General features: G+C 36.9%; 1 protein-coding gene across 3 annotated transcripts in view; it reads right to left on the minus strand.

The window, feature by feature from the left end:
• Positions 1 to 19,956, minus strand: part of PHTF1 (putative homeodomain transcription factor 1) — a 383,975-nt gene extending 364,019 nt beyond the window's left edge. For 2 of the 3 annotated variants that reach the window (XM_053706659.1, XM_053706664.1), the window contains exon 1: positions 19,796 to 19,956. The gene's annotated coding sequence lies outside the window, so the exon portion shown is untranslated. Of the gene's footprint in view, positions 1 to 19,529; positions 19,551 to 19,795 lie in introns of those variants that run through there. The other variant, XM_053706661.1, reaches the window with a different exon arrangement.
• Between the last annotated feature and the right edge of the window lie 5,008 nt (positions 19,957 to 24,964).

Below are 24,964 nucleotides of genomic sequence, written 5' to 3' on the forward strand. Positions count from 1 at the left end.
AGGTGTGAGCACCACAACCAATTGAATCACAGAGGTGGGTTTTTAAACTGGTATCTGACAAACAGTTTTTAAGCAGGCTAGGATTAAAGGCTGACGCCGAAACCGGTCAGCCTTTTTGTCTACTGTTTTTCATTGTTTTCTTTTGTGGACTCTTACCCTGGGGTTTAATTGCCCTTTTGTAAAACAATAAAGTTTATTTTTAACTCGCAATTTGGTGCTCCTGATAACTTTTTTTCTGGATATTTGCAAGCATTGGCCATAGTGAGCACAGAAATTTAGTTTTTTTAACACATACCTCAACTGCGGAGGTACAATACCACTCTGCTTGGACTGTTTTTTACTACCAAGGGACATTTGCCAACCATAAGATAAGGACTGGCGGAGAAAATATCTCAACTGGCATACAGCATCAAGGAGAGAGAAAAAGGACTGCACCTAGCAACAGGAGTGTGGTGAGTCACTTTGGATTATAATATATTGTCTTGGCGATATTTGATGCAAACTATCCCTTAGCTTTGAAACAGTTGGGGGGTGCTGGGGGTTAACCACCCACTATCAGTTTACAGCAGCAACAACTATAGCACTTAAGCAGTGTGTGGAAATGAGATTTGTTTCAATAAATGAAAATAAGTGAACTGTGCAAACATCCATATGAACTTTGTTTCCCCATTACCCTGACTACATTAAGCGTTTGCTTGAGCTGTGGCTGAGCTCAGGGTGTTTTGCACAGGATAATTATTGTTCAATACTCCGCAGTTAAAGGTATGCAGGGTGAGAGCATAATATCCAGGACACCAGTTTTGTTTTCCCTACGGTCAGCTAAAGAGAGGGAAGCGGCAGCCTGGGACTGTAACCAAATCTTTTCCCTGAACAAAACCAATTACAGCCTGATTAATCTTTTTGAAGAGGTGGAATTCCTCCTTATCAAAGAGGATCAATTAAAGTGGGATGTGAATACATAGAATAAATATTTGGAGCTAGGCCTGGTACCTAGAGGTTTGAGATTGAACAAATTCCCAACTTTTATTACAGATGATAAGTCTTTTATGGAAAAGTGGAATGACCATCTAACACAATGCTCCTTTAAATTAATGAAATTAATTTGTGATTTCAAGCTGAAAGCTATTGAGGATCTCGGTACTAAAATCAAGGAATTACAGGATGAGCTCAATAAGAGAAGTGAGGAACCAAGCTTCTTAAAATTTGATGCCACTTTACAAAAAGTGTTGGCAGAAGCCAAATCTGTGTTACTTGAAGGCAAACGTACAAAGTATCTAAGAGATCTACAAGATTACAATCTGAATAGAGTCTACGTCTGGAACAGGAGAGATCGTTTTGCCCTAAGAAAAGAACAAAATAAACAAGTTCCCCATTTCAATAGATGGAGGAGAGGCAATAGATCAAAGAACAATCGTGACAGACGAGTAAATTTTCAGGAGAGCGAAGGAGAATCTTGGGACGAAGGTTCTTCCTCAGGAGGGGAAGATCAGGCAGCACAAGAATCTTGGGTAAGACCGAAAGAAGGGCCCAACAGACTACCCCCGATCCTGAAGTATAAGGGGCCAGACTCTGCTCCAACCACTTCACATTATCGGGAGGAACCTGCACAACCAGGTGCAAGTCAAGAGCACCTAGGAGAAACAGATCTCAAATTGAGCAGGTTTTTCAGGTACCCCCAAGAGCATCAGAAGGGGGGCGGGGGAAGAGGAAATCCAGAGCATTATCAGCAATCAAGAGAGGAAAGAAGATACCCCCAAAGGAGAGGACGAATGAGGGGCAATTACAGGGACTGAATGTCATTAATCTGTCAAGCTATGTGTTGAATAAATTTGAATTAGAGGTTCTCAGTCTAGGTTTAACTTTTGTACCGACTGCGGACTTCAATTTATTTAAGACTCTTTTGGACGTGAACAAAATGATACGCAATTTGACCTTGAGAAAGCACTTCAAGACTGAAGTAGGAGAACACTATGAAACAAATGAGAGTTCAGGTTCCGTTGATAGTATATATGGAAATGGAAATTTCAGTACAGTGATGGATTTCCAAGAACTCTGTGATGTCAGGGTTCTGGAGTCTCTCCAAGGTGAGGTGGGACATGAGGAATGCAGGAGTTTGAATACTCCAACACTAAAGAGCAAATCCTCGTTCTATCCCATACAAAGCAGGGGCCCCCTTTTGGAAAAATTCCAGAAACAGGTAGAAAGTGATTCAGTTAAGCTTCATTACATTACACAGAAGGGACAGGAATCTAACATTACACAAAAACAGAAAAAAGCCTTGGAAAGTCTAAAAAACAACAAGAATCTTGTAATAAGATCAGCAGACAAGTGCGAGCCATTGTGGTTCAGGACAGGCAAAATTTCGTGCAAGAAGCATTCAGACAATTGAGAACGGAATCAGATTATGAAACGTTACAAGATCCAACCCGGTCGTTCCAGTGTCAATTGGTCTCCCTTGTGGACGATGGGGTGGAGTTAGGTTATATTAACCAGGAAACAAAAATATATTTACTTGTGCAAAATCCAGTTATACCTGTGTTTAACCACCTACTGAAAGTACACAAGTCCATCGAAAATGCACAAGGGAGGCCAATTGTGAGCGGAATTGGCTCACTTTTAGAGCACCTTTCGGAATGGCTGGATGGTATCTTGCAGCTGATGGTGAGCACCCTTTGGAGCTTTCTGGCTGACACAAAACATGTCCTAAACTTACTCTCTGAAGTGACCTGGCAGAATAATTTTAACTGGCTTACAGTAGATGTCAGATCTCTTTATTCAACAATACCTCATGAAAAGGGACTTGAGGCTTTAGAATTCTTTCTCTCTAGGAGGTACTCAGGTAATCAGGAGTATATAAAATACATTCTGAGGGTGACCAGCTTTCTCCTGACCCACAACTATTTCTTGTTTGAGGGGGAGTTCTTTCTCCAGAGGCGTGGGACGGCAATGGGGGCAAAGTTTGCCCCCTCCTATGCCAACCTTTTTATGGGTTGGTGGGAGCTCTCCCACGTCTTCGGAGAACGAAACCCCTACAGACGGGAGATAGTGTGGTACAAGTGTTTCATCGATGATCTCCTTTTCATCTGGAAGGGATCGAAGGAAGATCTCGAGGACTTTAAAGAGGGATTGAATCAGAACATTGTAGGGATCAGTTTTACTTCAGATGTACAGGAACACACAGTAAATTTTCTAGATATTACACTGAAGGGTCACGTAGGTCAGAAGATTACCACAGAAACCTATCGCAAACCCATATCAGGAAATTCTCTCCTACATGCATCAAGTTTCCACCCAAGGAGAGTTTTCAGAGGTGTAGCGAGAGGGCAGTTCATCCGCCTAAAGAGGAACTGTTCTAGTTACTACACATATGAAAAGCAAGCGGATGAATTAACAGACAGGCTACTAGAGAGAGGCTAGCAAAGGTTGATTGTAACTAAGGAAAGAAATATTGTCACCAGAATCAGTAGGGAGGAACTTCTTGAACAAACCAGAGACAAAATGAAAACAAAAACAGAAACAGAGGTAGGATGTGGCAGGAACAAACAACTGATAACAACAGAATTCAATTTACAACAGATTATTCACGGCAATACAATCAGGTATGCCAGATAATTAGGAATAATTATCAACTTCTATTAGCTGATGATGCCTTAAAGGAAACAGTAATGGAGGTTATACGGTTTACGTATAAAAAGGAATAGAACGATAGGCAACATAATAGCTCCTACCAAATTGAAACAAGAGGAAACGAGTGGCTCTGCCTGGTTGAGATTAAATGGTACCTATAGATGTAATTACCTTTCTTGCAAAGCCTGTGAAAGAGTGACCGTAAGGGACACATTTGGGTCCCTTGTTACTGGAGAAAGCTTTCAGAAGAGCCTTTGCTTGAACTGTCGGTCAAATTTTGTGGTGTATTTAATATCATGTACCCACTGTGCCCTCCAGTATGTGGGTCCAACGACCAGGGACAAAAGAGTTAGAATAAAAGGAGCACTTGGCAGATATAAGAGCAGGCATACTTACAACACCCCTAATCAATCACTTTTCGGTCATACACCAAAAAGACCCAAGATTCTTTACATGGACTATCATCGAGAGAGTCCCCGTACAGAACAGAGGGGTTGACAGAACACGTAAACTGGGTGAGAGGGAGGCCTTTTGGATTTTCCGGTTGAGAACCAGGGTTCCAGAAGGTCTAAACTCAATTTGATTTAATCAACTTTTGGTAATTCAAAATTATATAATTTATATTGATTTTTTTCCCTTCCACTACCCCTTCTTTTTTTTTCCCCTTCCTTCCCCCACCCTCCCCTTCCCTCCCTCCTCCCCCCTTCCCCCCCTCCCCAAAACACCTTCCCTTCCTCCCTTCCCCCCCCACACCCCCCTCCCCTTTTTCTCCATGATAGTATAACATCCCATTAAAAATAAAAATTAAAAATAAAAATAAAATTAATTATATTACTCATAGAGTACTATAGGGCTGATGGTGAATTATCTGCATCATTGGTCTAAACAGTCCCAGGGAGAATGGCTATATAGGGATACAGCTAAGTATTCAACAATGTGAGCTGTGATGATTGAGATGAAGCTAGAATTAGCCTTATATTCCCAACATCTCTACATTGATAATGAAATGAAAAAATGTAGTGTAATATAGTACTCGCAATACATGAGCAATAGTTCATTAGGTCAATAAACAGGGCATTAGGGACAAAGGCTCTCGCTTTACATAGTGCATTTTAATCTCCCACACGTAACTGAAGTTAAATACGGTTAAGTAAATACAGAGTGACATATGCTCAGTATGTGGGGAGAGGAGTGGCCTCTACGTCAGGACCAAAAGTAAACAAAAACAGTCAGTGCTGTCAGTAGGGACATCAAACGTTTTATTTTGGTGTCTACAAATATGTTGCGTTTTTACTCAAGAATCATATCACATGTTATATGACTTAACTGTATGCTGGGATATGAGAAACAAACTGAAAATGAATAAAGATAATGCGCTTGTAGCGTGAGACAGCGAGCACACCCATACAAGGAGGTGGGGCCATCTATGCCACGGCTAAATATTAATAAAGCGAGCAAAGCGGCTAAAGACATAGACCAGACTGCAGCACAAAAATACACACATCTGGTATTAATAAGGGGCAAAGATCGTAGCCGGAAGAGAGTTTCTCTTAGCAATGCAGTTAAGAACATTATGGCTAATAATAAAATTGAGCACTTAGAGCATTAAATAACAAGAGATCTTGTCTTAAAAACAATACGGACAGAAGTGTGGAAATTAGGGAACACAGGTGTCAATGGTTTAACTATAGAGTGTCAACATTGGTTGAATAGGAAAAAGGTGTGAGCACCACAACCAATTGAATCACAGAGGTGGGTTTTTAAACTGGTATCTGACAAACAGTTTTTAAGCAGGCTAGGATTAAGGCAGACGCCACAACCGGTCAGCCTTTTTGTCTACTGTTTTTCAATTGTTTTCTTTTGTGGACTCTTACCCTGGGGTTTAATTGCCCTTTTGTAAAACAATAAAGTTAAAAATAAACTCGCAATTTGGTGCTCCTGATAACTTTTTTCTGGATATGATACAAACCAAAGCCTGAACAAAACAGTGAATATCAGGAAGTTAAGCAATCTTTCTAAGAAAAAACCCAGAAAGAACAGAGATTTGTCCCTTCAAAAAAAATTTGCAGACAAACCTAATCCAAACCATCCTGAAGAAACTGTAAAATCCTTGGAATTCTAATAGAATGCCAAGAGAATTTATGAGAACACCATAAAATATAGGTTTTCCAAACCTGATAATACAAGTTCCTTGAAACAGACTTATAAGCCTGCAACATAGTGAAAAAAAACTGAGTCAGAGAAACCGCTATGACTAAACACTAATCAATGTTTATACCTTCAAATTAGTAATTTGAGATCCCGATGGAAAAATGGCCCTTGTAACAAGAGGGCTGGCCAAAGAGAAAGCAGCCAAGGATGGCAACTGGACATCCGGACAGGATCCATATACCAAACCTGTAAGAATGTTCCAATATGATCATGGAAATTACCCTTGGAAGAAAAAAAGAGGCAAAAACATGTAGCCAGGCTGCAAAACCAAGACACTGCTAATGCATCCACCATCTCCGCATGAGGATCCCTGGACCTGAAAAGGTACCTGGGAAACTGAGAAAACACATCTGTATAAAGATACCACTCTCCCGGACGTAAAGTCTGTCGGCTGAGATAATCCAGCTCCCAAATGTCTAAACCTGAGATATGAATCGTAGAAATTAGACAGGAGATAAATTCCACCTAAGAACATATTCAAGATACTTCTTAATTGCTAAAGAACTGTGAGCCCCTATTTGATGATTGACATATGCCACAGTTGTGATATTATCTGTCTTAAAGCAAAATTAAAAGTTCTTGTAAAAGAGGCCAAGCCTGAAAGAGCTCTGAAAATAGCACAGAGTTCTAAAATATCGATTGGTAACCTCGCCTATTGAGGTTCCCAAACCCCTTGTGCTATCAGAGACCCTCAGACAGCTCCCCAACCTGTAATACTTGTATCCAATAAGAAAACAGTCCAGGAAGGACGAACAAAAGGAGGCCCCCTGAATAAAATGATGATAGTCTAATCACCAAATCAGAGAGAGAGTTGGGTGTTGGGATTTAGGAATGTCAACTGTGATATCCGAAAACACTCCCTGCACCATTGATTCAGTATGCAAAGCTAAATAGGTCTCAGATGAAAAACGAGCAAAGGGAGCCACGTCCGATGCTGCAGTTATGAGACCTAAAACTTCCATGCACATAGCCACTGAAAGGAATGTTTTAGACTGTAAGTTTAGACAGGCTAACGCCAATTACAATTGACTCTTGGAAGAGAGAGATGGTCCAATGGCACTACTGTTATGTATGTATGACTGCACCCTAAGAAATATAACAGCTAATAAGCAGAATATAAAAACAGGGGAGGAGGTGCTGTGTATTGATTAATCTACAGGAAGAAAGAGAATGGAAAGAACCATTCAAGAATACACACATAGCACTCAATGCAGTTACATATGGGTCATATTAATTACATGGTTACAGAAATGGAGCTTAAGATAAATGCCTGATAGAAATTAAAACATAACTTTTATTCAAACGCAACAATAATTAGAAAACTTGGGATGTGCAATTAAAAATAAACAGATTGGACCGGACTACCAATTCTCTATAATGTACCAGATATGGAAATAAATAGTTCAGTCAGTATGATTGGTGCACACAGTACTACAGGTTGAATAACAGTTCTCAACTGGATTGCTGATTATTCAAAAAACCCAATGTATTAAATTTAAACAAAGGGGTGAAATGATAATACGAGAGAGTACTAGAATATTTACAACCTCTTAATGTAAGCAGTGAGGTATCTCACATAGGAGGTCGCTATACAACAATCAAAGTAATATAATGTGACATAGGAAGTAAATGTGCTATATCTAAATCCTAAGATAACCTTACTAATAGTATACTTGTACCGGGTCTTATAGATAACTAATATCCTGTATGGCTGGAGATAAATGTAATGTATACGATACAGTGCCCTGGTGAGGAGTCTGGGAGCTCCTGTGATTGTTAGGTCAGTTAGATAATACTACCGTGCATACTTTTAGCACTAATATGTTTATTTAATTATGTACTAGCTATTATCCATTTGTCAGTCAGCATAATCAGATTTGTACGAGCTTACTTACCTTGCGATCCACTGTCAATGTGGCACCTTATTTAAGACTTTCGTTATAACCCATGAGCTCCATCTATATCATATCCGATTTTTTGTTTTTGTGCACCACATTCAATAATCATGGTTGCTATGTCTTTATTTCTAGCCTAAGTTAATCCCTTGTAGTATAGACTTCAGAGATCCCCGGATAGCACACACTCATATCAGTTGCACATTATTGCTCTGTTAGATAGAGTTACCGGTATTTATCTCCAGCCATACAGGATATTAGTTATCTATAAGACCCGGTACAAGTATACTATTAGTAAGGTTATCTTAGGATTTAGATATAGCACATTTACTTCCTATGTCACATTATATTACTTTGATTGTTGTATAGCGACCTCCTATGTGAGATACCTCACTACTTACATTAAAAGGTTGTGAATATTCGAGTATTCTCTCGTATTATCATTTCACCCCTTTGTTTAAATTTAATACATTGGGTTTATGAATAATCAGCTATCCAGCTGAGAACTGTTATTCAACCTGTAGTACTCTAGTATTGTGTGCACCAATCATACTGACTGAACTATTTATTTCCATATCTGGTAGATTATAGAGAATTGGTAGTCCGGTCTAATCTGTTTATTTTTAATTGCACATCACAAGATTTTAATTATTGTTGTGTTAAAATAAAAGTTATGTTTTAATTTCTATCAGGCATTTATCTTTAAGCCCCACTTGTGTACCCATGTAATTAATATGACCTATATGCAACTGCATTGAGTGCTATGTGTTTATTCTTGAATGGTTCTTTCCATTCTCTTTCTTCCTACAATTGACTCTTGTCCGATAAAGACAAAGACATAAACACTGAATCCATCTAGAAACCCCAACAAAAAAGTGACCCTTGTCTGAGGAATCAAGAAACTCTTAGGTAAATGAAATCCTCTAACCATGTCTTGAAGAAAAAAAAATAGTTGATTCATGAGAAATTCTAATAAAATAAAAGATTAAGCTAATACCAAGATACCATCCAAATAAGGAAACACCACAATACCCTACTGTCTGATTACAGAAAGAAGGGCACCAAGAACCTTTGAAAAGACTCATAAAGCTGTCGCTAGACCAAATGGAAAAGTGACAAATTGGTAAAGCTTACCTAAAAAAGAGAATCTCAGAAACCAAAAGTGGTCTGAATGAAATAAAATATGAGGATAAACGTCCTGTAAAATTGAGTGGACATGAAAAGACCTTGCTGAACAAAAGGCATAATAGTCCTTATAGTCGCCAACATGAAAATTGAGACTCTTACGAAACAATATAACGTTTTCAGATCCAAGATTGGGCTGAATAAACCTTTCGTCTTTGGGACAAAGAATAGAATTGAATAGAAACCCAATCCCTGTTCCTGCTAAAGAACTGGTATAATCACTCCTGAAAAAAAATTCACAGAGTCTACTGAGAAAGAAAGAATCTTCCTATAGAAGGTCTCATTCTAAAAATCTATTTAAAACCCTAAGAATAATATAGATTCTGGACTGAGTTTTCAAAGACAATTTAATCTGCCCCCCACCAGAAGGACTGGTTTGAGAACCGCACCTTCATGTAGTCTTAATAACTTGTAACTATATAGTGTTTTTCTCCCAGAAGGATACAAAAAAATGCTTTTTCAGTGCTTGCACTCGGAGTTAAGGAAAATTAGCAGCTGATAAAAATAGTTGTTATTATTACCCAAATAAATGGTACACAATAAATTATCCTCAAAAGACCGAAGGGCTGTATTAATCCTGCCGGGATATGAATCTATGACCCTTGGATCTAGAATAAGCGTTTGTAGTCAGGACATTCACCAACTGATCTACATCACCGGACTAAAAGTAGGGCAGAAAAAACTCTAAACCTCCAGAAATAGTGGAGATAACAGAAATCAAACAAATTATTATCCTAACAATAGAGATAATAAAATATATTTGAACCCATAATAATAGATATAGGAAACATAATAAAATGAATACATCTGAAGTAAATAAACAGCGTTATATACTTGAGAATCTGAAACTGCTTATGCTAACTGTTCAACAAAAAGTTGAGAGAACAGTAATGTTAGCCACAGATAAAGCTGAGCTAAAAATATAAACAGTACATGAATATGCTCTACTAAGGTTATAATCAAACTTCAAAGAATCCTAAAAATAAGTACCAATTTCCATAGAAATAGTAGTACAGTCCCAAAAGGGAATCAGGATAAACTATTCTCTAGATTAGAACATATTACAGATAGTATATTGAATAGGAAAAAACCTCAGGAGCAAATTAAAATCTTAAAATCCAGATTTAAAAATGATTAATAACATACAGCTAGATTTAGAGTTTGGCGTTATGAGTGAAAAAGCATCGTTATGCTTCATAACGATGCTTTTTCCCTAACGCCGCTATTACAAGTCTTGTAGGTATAGGTGTACCGCACACCTTTTTGGCCGTCACAGTACCGCCCTTTTTCAATGGGACTTTCATAGCGCCAGTATTACAAGTTTTGCTGTGAGGCCAAAAAGTGAGCGGTACACCCTATACTGACAAGATTCGTATTGCCATCTACAGTCAGTAGTTATGAGTTTAACGTTACAAATTTGTAACATAAAACTCATAACTAAAGTGTTAAAAAGTACACTAACACCCATAAACTACATATTAACATCTAAACCGAAACCCTCTCGCATCACAAATACTAAAATAAAAATATTAACCACTAATCTGCCGCTCCAGACATCGCCACCACTTAAAAAATGTATTAACCCCTATTCCGCCGCTCCCCAAAATCGTCGCCACTATAATAAACCTATTAACCCCTAAACCGCCGCCCTCCCACATCGCAAACACAATGTAATTATTATTAACCCCTAATCTGCTGTCCGCCAACACCGCTGTAATAACAAACCTATTAGCCACTAAACCGCAAGCCCCCCACAATGAAATATAATAAAATAAACTATTAACCCCTAAACCTCTGGCCTCCCACATCACTACATAAATATATTAATCCCTAAACCTAACCCTAATGTAACCATAAGCCTAACCCTAACATCCCCTAACTTAAAATAAACCCTTAAAAAACTAACACTCACCCCCGACGATCCACTTACAGTTTTTGAAGACTGGACATCCATCCTCATCCAGGCGGCAGAGGTCTTCATCCAAGCGGGCAGAAGTCCTCATCGAAGCCGGCAGAAGTCTTCATCCAAGCAGGCAAAAGTCTTCAACCAGACGGCATCTTCTATCTTCATCCATCCGGCGCGGAGCGGGTCCATCTTCAAGACATCCGGCTCGGAGCATCCTCTTCTTCCGATTGCTGCTGTAGTGAATGAAGTTTCCCTTTAAGTGACGTTATCCAAGATGTCTCTTACATCCCGATTGGCTGATAGGATTGAGCTTGCATTCTATTGGCTGATTGGAAAAGCCAATAGGATGAAAGCTCAATCCTATTGGCTGACTGCAACAGCCAATAGGATTTTTTCACCTTTAATTCCTATTGGCTGATAGAATTCTAAGGGACGCCATCTTGAATGACGTCACTTAAAGGGAAACATAATTCTACAGCAACGATCGGAAGAAGAGGATGCTCCGCGCCGGATGTCTTGAGATGGACCTGCTCCGCGCCGGACGGATGAAGATAGAAGATGCCGTCTGGATGAAGACTTTTGCCCGCTTGGATTACGACTTCTGCCGGCTTCGATGAGGACTTCTGCCCGCTTGAATGAAGACTTCTGCCGCCTGGATGAGGATGGATGTCCAGTCTTAGAAAACTGTAAGTGGATCATCGGGGGTTAGTGTTAGGTTTTTTAAGGGTTTATTGGGTGGGTTTTATTTTTAGCTTAGGGTTTGGGCAATGTAAAAGAGCTAAATGCCCTTTTAAGGGCAATGCCCATACAAATGCCCTTTTCAGGGCAATGGTTAGCTTAGGTTTATTTAGATAGGTTTTTATTTGGGGGGTTTGATTGGGTGGGTGGTGGGAATTTACTGTTGGGGGTGGGGGGGGTTTACAGGTAAAAGAGCTGATTTCTTTGGAGCAATGCCCCGCAAAAGGCCCTTTTAAAAGGGCCATTGGCAGTTTATTGTAGGCTAGGGTTTTTTTTTTTTTTTTTGGGTGGGCTTTCTTATTTTGATAGGGCTATTAGATTAGGAGTAAATCGTTTTTTATTTTGTGTAATTTAGTGTTTATTTTTTGTAATTTAGATAATTGTATTTTATTAATTTATTTTATTTTATTGTAATGTTAGGTTTTAGTGTAAGGCAGGTTAGGTTTTATTTTACAGGTAACTTTGTATTTATTTTAGCTAGGTAGTTAGTAAATAGTTAATAACTATCTACTAACTAGTCTACCTAGTTAAAATAAATACAAACTTACCTGTGAAATAAAAATAAAACCTAAGAGAGATACAATATAACTATTAGTTATATTGTAGCTAGCTTAGGTTTTTTTTTTTACAGGTACGTATTTAGTTTAAAATAGGAAATATTTAGGTAATAATTGTAAGTTTCATTTAGATTTATTTTAATTATATTTAAGTTAGGGGGGGGGTTAGGGTTAGACATAGGCTTACTTTAGGGTTAGTGTTAGTGATGTGGTAGGCCAGAGTTTTAGGGGTTAATAACTTTAGTATAGTGGCGGCAGATTATGGGTTAATAACTGTATGTAGGTGACGGAGATATCGGGGGCGGCAGATTAGGGGTTAATAACTAATGTAGGTGGCGGCGATGTTAGGGGCAGCAGATTAGTGGTATTTAGATGTGGTTTTTATGTTAGGGTGTTAGGTTTAAACGTAACGTTTTCTTTCCCCATAGACATCAATGGGGCTGCGTTATGGAGCTTTTGCTTCCACGATCGCAGGTGTTAGGCTTTTTTTTAGCCGACTCTCCCCATTGATGTCTATAAGGAAATTGTGCACAAGCACGTCAAAACACTGCTTGTATTTGGGTGAGGTATGGAGCTCAACGCAACCATATCACCCGAACAAGCCGGGTTTTACAAAACCTGTAAAAGCAGCGCAATAGGGAGGTTAAATATCGACGCTTTTGTGGCGGTCGTTAAATTTACCTAAAGCGCTCAAAACTCGTAATCTAGCTGATAGTTAATAGGAGGACTAGACTCCTAAAAGCTAAAAATAACAAAATGTCCTTAACAAAGAACAAAAAATGTTCAAATGAAAAATAAGGAGATTTTTTAACAAAACTGTCTGATACAGGATCCTTTGAGCCAAAAAAACCTTCATCAGTAAAATAAACTTAAGTTTGCTGTCGGTCAGAACAAAATTAATTAAATCTTAACAATTTTATAATGACCTTGTAAGTTTACATAAAAGGCATAATAGCAGTCATAACCTTTTATGATAAAAGCAATAATATATGATATTTGCAGATGAAATCAAGTACATGAACTGAGAAAATAAAAACAGTAGATGTCATTGTACAAATAAGATTCCACATAATTGAGCTGAAGAAAATAACAGCTTAATAATGAAAAAAAACACACTTAGCTTTGAAGAATTGGGTTTCAGGGCATCATAGTTTCTACAGTAACATCAGAGTCAGGATCAGAATGAGACATCTCGCAAAATGTAACAGAAAAAGAAAAATAACAGTAGGCAAAACATTCAATTTCCACAATGTAACAGTTTCAGTAGATAGAAAAAAACAAAAATAGTATTTTTTAAAACAAAAAAGAAAATAAAAAAGCAGACATAATAGATTTCAAAAATCATGAAAACAGCAAGCGATAGAAAGATAGGGGTAAAATAACTAAATTGTGGCGCCAAGAATGACGCATTACGCAAAAGGAAGTTAAAACATTTTTTGGCGCAAAACCAACACCAGGAAATGACGCAATTCGCGTCATAACAAACACGACTTCACGCCAAAACAACGAGCGTTAACAAAAACGCAGGAAATTATTAAATTTGCTCCATCAAAGGCACAACTTTGCGGCAAAAAAATTTCGCGACAAGAATGACGCAATAAATAACAGCATTTTGCGTCCTCGCGAGCCTAGATTTGCCTGAGAAAAAAATTGAAAAACAAGTCAAATTAGAAAAAGACTGAAACCCCAGATAAGAAAAAAAAGTTTAAATAAACTTCCCAAACATGAATCCTATACTGAAACTGTTTAGACTGCAAAGGGAAATATACATAGACCTGACTCATGGCAAATATAAGTAAAATACATATATTTAAAACTTTATATTAATACATAAAGCCCAAACCATAGCTGAGAGTGTCTTAAACAATGATACATACTTACCGAAAGACACCTATCCACATGTAGCAGACAGCCAAACCAGTACTGAAAACTATCAGCAAAGGTAATGGTATATAAGAGTATATTGTCAATCTGAAAAGGGAGGTAGGAGATGAATCCTTGAAAAGATTTCCCGTGAGAGAAACCATAAAACCAACAGGCGATACTCCCTTCACATCCCTCTGACAAACACTGTACTCTGAGAGGAATTGGGCTTCAGAATGCTTAGAAGCGCTTATCATAGAAGAAATCATAAAAATCAAGCACAAACTTACTTCACCACCTCCATAGGAGGCAAAGTTTGTAAAACTGAATTGTGGGTGTGGTGGGAGGTGTATTTATAGGCATTTTGAGGTTTGGGAAACTTTGCCCCCTCCTGGTAGGAATGTATATCCCATACGTCACTAGCTGATGGACTCTTGCCAATTACATGAAAGAAAAATAAATTGGAAAGTTGTTTAAAAATATATGCCCTATTTGAATGACGAAAAAATTTTTTTTACTAGACTGTCCCTTTAAGTGGGGGAATAAAGACAATATGGGAAATGAATATCAAGGCAAATAGTATTTAAAGGAACATTATAGTATTTTGCTGCATTGAGAATAGGGTATTTTCTGTTTTTCAATAATGGATATTTTTTTTTTTTTTATTACAAGTTCAACCATGTTTAATGTTCATGCCTGTGGTAGATCCTAGGCATTCATTTGATCTGAGGGAATGGGACATGAGAGCACATAACTTTAAGAGACTTTTTAATTTACTTTTGTTATCAAATGACTTTGTTCTCTTAGTATCCCTTCTTATAAACTGTACAAGGGTAGGCTCAAGAGCAACAATACACTACTAAGCGCTAGCTGTTGATTGGTAGCTACGCACGTATGCCCCTTGTCATTGGTTCATCAGAAGTGTATAGCTAGCTCCCAGTAGCTGCTTCAGAGCTGACTTATTTAATGAGCACGTCACATGGCTGATTTTACAGAAAAACTGGTTACAATTTAAGCCAATATTAAGCTACAATGATCTAATATTAATTATGTTCAAATGTTTTTGCACAAATTACTATTAAGACAATTTATATTAAATCATACAATTAATCTGTACTTTGGATATCTTAAGAAACATAGATAAATAAAGGAAAATTTTATAATCTTGCTAAGTATTAAACTGCCCTCTCCCAGGTACTTCATAATGTCATCCAGCTGGCAAAATGTTCTATGGAGAACACTAACTATATTTTTTTATTTACTTTTCGGGGGTTAAACACATAGTTAGAACATTTTATTATTGCACTGTATTGTTACATATAGTGCTTTTTACACTTTTACATCTTTAACGGTCAGCGAGCAAACAATCTCTAAGGATTTGTTGTGTACAAGCATACATTTCCTGTTAGTTTTACTCTGTTTTCATGCAAAAAATATATAAATAATTTAAAACATTCAATGTTTCCTTTTTTTATGCATTGTATATATTTTTTCAATTGGATGTCTCTTTAAAGGGACAGTCATGTAAAACAGTAATATTATTGCACTTATATGTGCCTCTGTGTTTAACTCCATACAGGAAATAAAGGGACAATCTACTCCACAATTGTTATTGTTTAAAAAGATGGATAGCCCCTTTATTATCCATTCCCCAGTTTTGCATAACCAACACTGTTTTAATATACTTTTTACCTCTGTGATTACCATGCAACTACCCACTTACAGACCCCCCACTTATTTCAGTTCTTTTTGACTGACTTGCATTTTAGCCAATCAGTGCCTTCTCATAAGTTACTCCACGGGCGATTATTTATATGGCACACATGAATTTGCGCTGTCTAGCTGTAAAAAACTGTCAAATGCATTCAGATAAGGAGACAGCCTTCAAAGGCTTAGAAATTAGCATATGAGTCTACAGGTAGCCCTCAGTTTACACCGGGGTTAGGTTCCAGAAGGAATGGTTGTAAATCGAAACCGTTGTAAATTGAAACCCAGTTTATAATGTAAGTCAATGGGAAGTGAGGGAGTTAGGTTCCAAGCCCCTCTCAAAATTGTCCTAACTAACACCTAATACGTTATTTATAAAGCTTTGAAATGAAGTCTTTACATGCTAAACAGCATTATAAACCTAATAAAGTAATCACACAACACAGAATATATAATTAGACTAAATTAAATGAACAAAAACATTTGCTAAATAGCATTATAAACCTAATAAAATAATCACACAACACAGACTTTACTTGCATTTTTCTGCAAACAGTTCTTTCTATGCATTCCAATCTGGACTGATTTATAGACAGGATGATCGTGTTCATTTGCAAGCTGCTCGATAGCTCATGTCTGGTTAAACTGATTAATTTCAGCTTGCTTGGCTTGCATATCTTTGCTGCAACACAAGCGGACAGCTCCACCTGCTGGCTTTTTTAATCAATGCACTGCTTCTCAATGCTTTTCAATAGCAGGCACATGACTGGAAAAAAAGGTTGTTATTCTGAAACGGTGCAAATTGAACCGTTGTAAACCGAGGGTCATCTGTACCTAGATTTAGCTTTCAACTAAGAATACCAAGAGAACAAAGCAAATTTGATGATAAAAGTAAATTAGAAAGTTGTTTAAAATGATATGCCTTTCAAATATAGTGAATAGTTAAAGCCACTCTAGAGTGGAGGTAGGGGGACTAAGGAGTTTATCAATTTTTCAACCACTATTCACTTTAACTCATATTCACCATCTCACATAAAGCCTTTAGACCCAGAATTGTTTTTCTCCTGTCACCTCTACTCATTCTATTGATGGGAAAAAAAATATATATTTTATTTATGTATTTATCAACTTTTATTTTTGCATAAGGTAGCCAATTCCAAATTCAGGCACATGTTTAAGAAGCATTTAACCTGTTAGTTCACATATGTGAATACTCTTTTGGAATAGAAGTATGCAGGAGTGCCTTCTGGGTATTGGCTACTCTATGCTTTAAAATGCGTGTTAATAACTTCTTTTTTCTCTGCAACATAATAATCTGGTACAATGATGTTTTGCACCATCTCCCAGTTGTGTTATTCTGGTAGAATTCTTATAAGTAGATTTCTATTAATGGTTGATTTGTATTGTATCTCTGAATCTAATGTTTTAGGGGTTTTTTTTTGTTTCAAAAATGAATAAAACATTTAAAAGAAATTTTTAAAAATCCACTCTGAAGTGGCAGTACACTGACAGCTCTGAGCCGGCACAGCTATTAGGAGAATAACTGTACGGCTGCTCCTGAACAAACTTTAAAGGGACAGTCTACTCGAAAATTGTTATTGTTTAAAAATATAGATAATCCCTTTATTACCCATTTCCCAGTTTTACATAACGAACACTGTTATATTAATTCACCTTTTACCTCTGTGATAATCTGCCCCACCCTCCTTAAATCAGTACTTTATCAAACTTGAATTTCAGCCAGTTAGATTTATACGTAACTCCACGGGAGTGAGCACAATATTATTTATATGGTATACAATAAAGGGACATTATACACCAGATTTTTCTTTGCCTAAATGTTATGAAGTTGATCCATTTATATAGCCCATACAGTTGTTGTTTTTTATAAATGTATAGTTTTGCTTATTTTTAAATAGCATTGCTCTGATTTTCAGACTCCTAACCAAGCCCCAGTTTTAGAAGTATACTGATGTATACCTCCTCTAGCTTGTTCCCGCTTGTGTAAAGGGTCTTTTCATATGCAGAGGAAGGGAGAGAGGGTGGAGTATCTGCTGTTTTTGCTATACAGCCACTTTCAGTGGGTGTTCCAGCTAACAATTTTCAACAGAGCTAACCTGGGAGCTTCTAAGTAAGTTTTTAAACAGTTTTATACTGGGTTTTTGTATCTGTGCCTATTCTTCTTTATAGTAGTGTCTATTACATGCAGTTATATGAAAATTGGTGTATACTGTCCCTTTAACCAGCACTGTCTTGGCTGTGAAAAACTGCCAATACTGAGATAAGAGACGGCCTTCAAGGGTTAGAAATTAGCATATGAGCCTACCTAGGTTTAGCTTTAAAAAAAAAAAAAGAATACCAAGAGAACAGAGCAAATTTGATGATGATAAAAGTAAATTGGAAAGTTGTTTAAAAATGACATGCCCTATCTCTGAAAGCTTCATTTTGACTTTACTGTCCCTTTAAATGCTTTTTGAGGGTTACACATTCAGGCATGCAGTAATGTTACAGCAAAATTCTCTAGTGCATTATACATTTATGTATTTTACTACTGCTGTATCCTGTCTCTTTAAAAAGATATTCAACTCAAAAAAAGATTATGCATATTAAAACAGCAGTCATTTTTTTATTAAAATGTGTAAATTAAAAAGGTATGAAATCGAAAAATGTTCTTTTGTGATTCAGACAGAGAATACAATTCTGAAAAAGTTTCTATTTTACTTCTAGTATTAAATTTGCTTTGTTCCTATGGTATTCTTTGTTGAAGAGATACCGAGTTAGGTGTCTGGAGCAATAGATGGCAGGTAATAGTGCTGCCGACTAGTGCTCTTGCAAATGGATAAATTGTAAAACTGCTGCAATCTAGTGCTTCAGAGCTTACGCCCTGCTTTTCAACAAAAGATATCAAGAGAACAAAGAAAATAATAGAAGTGAGAAAGTTGTTAAAAATCTCCTTAAACAAATGTTGGGTTTAGTGTCCCTTTAAAGCTAAATCTGTTTAAACAAAATAAAACTAACAGAAAATTTACGTTTGTGCACAACCAATACATAGGGATAATAAGACATAAACAACAAAGGAGAATTGGCAATAATAGGAGCTCAATAACATTCCTTGACAAATCCAAGAAAATTAGGCTCTCTTAAAGGGACATTAAACCCAAACATTTTATATCATGATTCAGATAGCGAATGCAATTTTAAACAACATTCCAATTTACTTCCATTATCTAATTTGCTTCATTCTTTTGATATCCTTTGTTTAAGAAATAGCAATGCACAAGGGTGAGCCAATCACACACAGCATCTATGTGCTGCCACCAATCAGCAGCTACTGAGTCTATCTGGATATGCTTTTTAGTAAAGGATATCAAGAGAATGAAGCAAATTAGATAAAATAAGTAAATTAGAAAGTTGTTTAAAATTGCATGCTCTTTCTAAATCCTGAAAGAAAAAAAATGTGGGTTTCATGTCCCTTTAAACGTGTATGTGTTTATATACTTTAATTTATAGGCTCAATTGTATATTCTGAGGGAAAAAAAGCAAGGAATTCATAAAAACAATATATTACAGTCATATAGTAGAAGATATGAAATATAGCAGGGCGGATAATGGATATGAAAGGAATTTATAAAAACAATATTACAGTCATATAGTAGAAGATATGAAATATAGTAGGGCGGATAATGGAAATGATAGAGAGGGAAGAGGGAGAGACTGGGAAAAGAAAACAGAAAGACAGGAACTGAACATGAATGAATATGCAGATAATGGGAGACACAAGACAGGCACAATAAGTACGTAAAACTATAATTCCTTGTTAATAATAACAAACATACTCACTTTGGTTTTTAACTTCCTACATACTTCTACATGCTGTAGAATAGAAACATGTACGTCCCTTTAAAATAAAACTGAACTCATGGCATTTTGCAGCTCGGGAAACAATCTATATCATATAGCTTTTATATATTATATTGAATAAAAGCTATGCCATTCAGTCTACAATATATAAAATAAACTTTTAAAAAGCGCAAGGCAGAAAACAAGACAGCTAACTGGCAGTGACAGCAGCAACGTATTAGTAAATGCAGAGCAGTGTTACTTACACAGCGAGCTCGGGTATGCATAGTGACTAAGCAAGCTGCTCTTGCTGCTTATAGGAAAAGGTGCACTGAGATCAGCTCCCCATACAACGATATTCAGGTGTCTGATATGGAGCACTGGAAATCAGATAAACAAACCCACACTCACAAGCTACATTCACTTCCTTTTTCCGGGTCTGTGATGAAATCTATTGTAGCTTGGGTGAATTTAAAGGCATACTGGTTTTAACCTTTGGATCCAAAGTTGCAGCTCAGTATACATGACAGGTGCAGCTCAGTATATATGACAGGTGCAAACTAACATAATGCAGATCAATTCAGTTTCCATTTGTTGATTTATACGATAACGTTTTTATTATTATTTTTTGCTGCTTGCATTACATAAGAAGTATTGCTCTGCCTACAAAACCGTTTTACTTTCAGATTTATACACCCTAACATATCCCCCCACATAGGTTTAAATATTGTGAGTACAGGCTTATAAACATATTTATGTATAATATGGCAAGTTATAGCAAATTATTGAAATATCTCTAGAAATTATGGTCTTGATTCACGAATCAGCAGCGTAATGATGGTATTTTGGTTATATATATATATATATATATATATATATATATATATATATATATATATATATATACACACACACACACACACATGATTATATGTGATTATATTATGCCTCTTATCTCCTCTGCTGGGGCTAGTTCAGAACATGAGCAACTACAATAATTAAATAATCATTGTACACCAAAACCAAAAGACCCATCAAGTCTAACCTTATTTATTTCTGAAGTGTAGCTTAAAAGGACAGTGAATACCTTACAATTTCCATATTTTCTGCAGTCTTCCAATAGATTAACATATCAGTAGAGTCTGAATAGTATTAGAACAGTTTAACAACTTGTTTGTTGCAATTGTTTTTCAGTTGTCGAAACTCCACACACCACTTTCGTTTTTTGGAGGAGACAACCCAGTTGTACATATGGAGATGGATGAATGTGCCAGAGCAGCCAGACACTGTCATTTTGTTAACAAAATCTCCATTCTTTGGCTACAGCAGAAAAGTTACAATAAACTGCAATTTAGGGAGAGATATGTGGCAAAGTTAGGCTTTCCAGATAAAAATAACAGTAAAATGGGACAAAATATATAATGAACATATATTACAAAATTGTTTTACGATGCATAATTAAGCTTTTTGTAGTACAATCACAAATTGTTTACCGTCCCATTAATTCGTTTTTAGAACAGTCTTAAAGGGACAGCAAAGTTAAAATTAGACATGCAGAAGAAGGCGGCCGCTTGTACCATCCAGCTCTTTTTGGAGCAAGATTTATATTTTGGTAAATTTAAAGTGAAGGTAAACTTTGGTGAATGAAAGCCCATTTTTTAAAAAATACTATTAAAACAGGGGAACTTTCATTCATCAAAGTTTACAAACCAGTCTTTTTTTCACTATTCACATGTCAGCAATGACTAATCCTGCTTCCTCCAATCACAGCTTTCCCCCCAGGGTAGTCATTGCCTGAGGCCATGCTGTGATTGGAGGAAGCCGGATTAGTCATTGCTGACGTGTGAATAGAGGATCTCTAGGTGGGGGAAGCTGCTGTAGCTGTGAAAAGAAAAAAAGGTAATTTTTTTAACAAAACGGCTGCTTTGTAAACTTTGATGAATGAAAGTGCCCCTGCTTTTAATAGTATTTAAAAACGGGCTTTCATTCACCAAAGTTTACCTTCACTTTAAGACACTGAGATCTGGATTTGGCACAGATCTTAGTGTATTGAACATCCAGAAGAATAAATCCAGCTCCAAAAAGCCTCAAATGTCAGGAGCAGCCATCTTCTTTCACATTTGGATCCTAATGAAGGATCCGGATGCACATGTTTAGTTAAAATAAACTTTCATGATTCAGATACAGCATGTGATTTAAACAACTATCCAATATACTTCAATTATCGAATGTGCTTTGTTCTCTCATTATCTTTTGTTGAAGAGTAAACCTAGGTAGATTAAAGGGACAGTCTATTCAAAAATAAACTTTCACGATTCAGAGAGGGCATGTAATTTTAAACAACTTTCCAATTTACTTTTATCATCAATTTTGCTTTGTACCCTTGGTAGTCTTATTGGAAATAGGTAGACTCATATGTTAATTTCTTAGCCCTTGAAGGCCAACTCTTATCTCAATGCATTTTGACATTTTTTCACAACTAGAGGGTGTTAGTTCATGTGTGTCATATGGATAACATTGTGCTCACGCCCGTAGAGTTTCCTAGGAGTCAGCACTGATTGGCTAAAATGCAAGTCTATCAAAAGAACTGAGATAAGGGGGCAGTCTGCAGAGGCTTAGATACAAGGTATCACAGAGGTAAAAAGTGTATTAATATAACTGTTGGTTATGCAAAATTGGGAAATGGGTAATAAAGGGATTATCTATCTTTTTAAAGAATAAAAATGCTGGTGTAGACTGTCCCTTTAAATTTAAACTTTCATGATTCAAATAGAGCTCACAATTTTAAACAACTTTCCAATTCACTTCCATTATCTAAACGTGCACAAACTTTATATATACACACTTCCTTAGACACCAGATCCAACTGAGGAGTATGTGCAAGATTCACAGAATATATGAATATGCATTTTGTGATTGGCTGATTGGTGTCACATGATGCGGTGGGAGGGAAAATAGAATTAACTTTAAAATTTGTCAAAGAAATCTACTACTCATTTGAAATTCAAACAAAGTGCTTTTGCATTGTCTTTTTATTATGCATTTACTGGCTATGCTATCCTATTGTGTTTATTTTTTCTTACAGTAACTGTAGGGATTTCCAGAACTGCACAATTAGTAATTTAGCACTCTTTAAACCTATTTGTAATAGTAATAATCATAACATATAAAGCATGGTGCCTGATGGGTCACAGTCCTTCCAACACTGTCTTGAAGTTTATCTCAATAATGCCTGGTGTGGTAGAGGATTTGCGTGTCTTATGATATATTTGTTTCCATTCTTTATTATCTAAAGGTGTGCCAAGTTCGAGATGCCATTGTACAGTGTATGAGTGGAGAGTGATAGACTGAGCTGAATCTAGTATTTTCTAGGAGAGTGAGAAGGAGCTTTTTCATAGCTGATTTAAATGTTCAAAGGGAGTTCGGGATCTAATAAGATCCTATCTAAATTGAGTATTTTGTAGGAAGTGCTGCTGCAATTGGGATTAGCCAGGATGTGAAAGACCCTCTTAGTATCTGCTGAAGGTCCGGACATGCTCAATTTTCCTCAATCTAACATTGTGACAATTTAAACTGAGTCTGGGATTTAATGTATTATTCCCCTTAGCTTTAGGTTCAAATCCACCTATGAATTCCATGTTTGTAGATATTGGAAAAAGTGGGGTGTAGAAATGTTTGGTGTTGTCTTAAACAGCTGATCCCAAAATGAAAAAAAAATGTGTTTATAGAGGAGAGAGGTTTTACAAATGTAAGATCTACTTTCTTTAGGGTGCCAGCACATGGGGCCTGGGGCAGGAGACCTAAGTATTTGGGTGTCCAGCGAGACCCACACTTTTGACTCTTTTCTACCATGCCAATCAAGGATTCTCTGAAGTATTTTAGAATGATAATATAGTCTAAGGTTGGAAACTCATAGACCTCCCTCATGACAAGGTCAGTACATTTTTGTTTTGTTTATTCTGGGCAAATCCATCCCCATATAAGGTATTAATGAAGCATGAAGTTGTTGGGAGGTAAAATCTAGGAATTGTTATTGGTATTGTTTGGAAAGCATATAATACTTTAGGCAATACTGTCATTTTGATTGACTGAATTCTGCCACACCAATAAAATGATTTATCTTGCCATGAATGGAGAGAATGTTGAATCAACTGTTGTAGTGGTTTATAGTCTAAACAGCTGTGAGCTGTGAGCTGTGTGGAGTTGACACCACCCCTAAGTGTTTTAGGTGAGAAGATTGAAGTTTGTAGGGACATATGGAACCTAGACCCTGAAAGTCGATTGAGCTCAACAAGACATTAAGCACTTTTGATTTTTGACGGTTTATAAGGAAATTGGAGGGTCTACAGAACCGGTCAAACTCTGATAATAGTGCCGGTAGGAAAGAAGAGGGGGAAGATAGGGTGCGGAGGACATAATCCGCAAACATAGTAAGTTCATAATTGTAAATTGTCCAATGGAAACACCCTGAATGTCTGGGTTATTTTTGATGTGGGCAGCTAAGGTTTCCTTTGTGAGGATAAAGAGGATTAGTGATGGGGGCATCCTTGCCTTGTCCCGTTAAGGATATTAAAACTTTGGGAGAGAACACAATTTGCTTTTACTTTGGCAGATAAGTGACCATAGAGATGGAAGATTTTTTTAATCATTAAATCGCCAAAGCCAAAATATTTGAGAATTTTCTGGAGAAAGACCCAATTTAAGCTGTAAAAGGCTTTTTGTGCATCAGTGGAGAGCAGGAAAGAAGGAATGTTGTTAGTTACAGAGTGTTCTATAAGGTCTAACACACAGATTGTATTGTTTCTGGCCTCTCTGAGCGGAACAAGGCCTACTTGGTCTACATGTATGAGGTTGGGTAAAACTCTATCGATGTGTTTAGCCAGGATCTTTGCATAGATCTTGACATCTCCCATTAAAAGGGAGATTGGGCGATAACTGCCTGGTTCAGTGGTTGGTTTACATGCTTTGGGTATTACTGTAAATAAATGTATATTGCAGCAGTTTTGCAACAATGTTACACATTAGTAAGAGCTTTAGATGACAGCACTATTTCCTGTCATGTAGTGCTTCAGACATGTGCACACTATCTACCTAGGTATCTCTTCAACAAAGCATAACATGAGAACAAAGTCGATTTTATAATAAAAGTAAATTGGAAACTTTTTTTAAATTGTGTTCTCGGGGGTGTGTCCATGCAGAAACTCAGAGCAGTCGCATTTTGAGGAGCTCCTGGTGATTTTCAATAATCCGCCAATTATTGAGTATTTTCTACAGTATATACTCAAGATAGATTACATTATAGAACCATGAGATACAGAATCTGGAGTGGCTGACTGGACCCCGAAGGCCTATAGCGGCGGCATCTTATTAGGCTAGGAATCCCCTCCCGGTAACACGGGTTACCTGCCACTACTGGATCAACATTGTTACAGCAG

Source organism: Bombina bombina, chromosome 3, assembly GCF_027579735.1.
Source record: "Bombina bombina isolate aBomBom1 chromosome 3, aBomBom1.pri, whole genome shotgun sequence".
Lineage (NCBI taxonomy): Eukaryota > Metazoa > Chordata > Amphibia > Anura > Bombinatoridae > Bombina > Bombina bombina.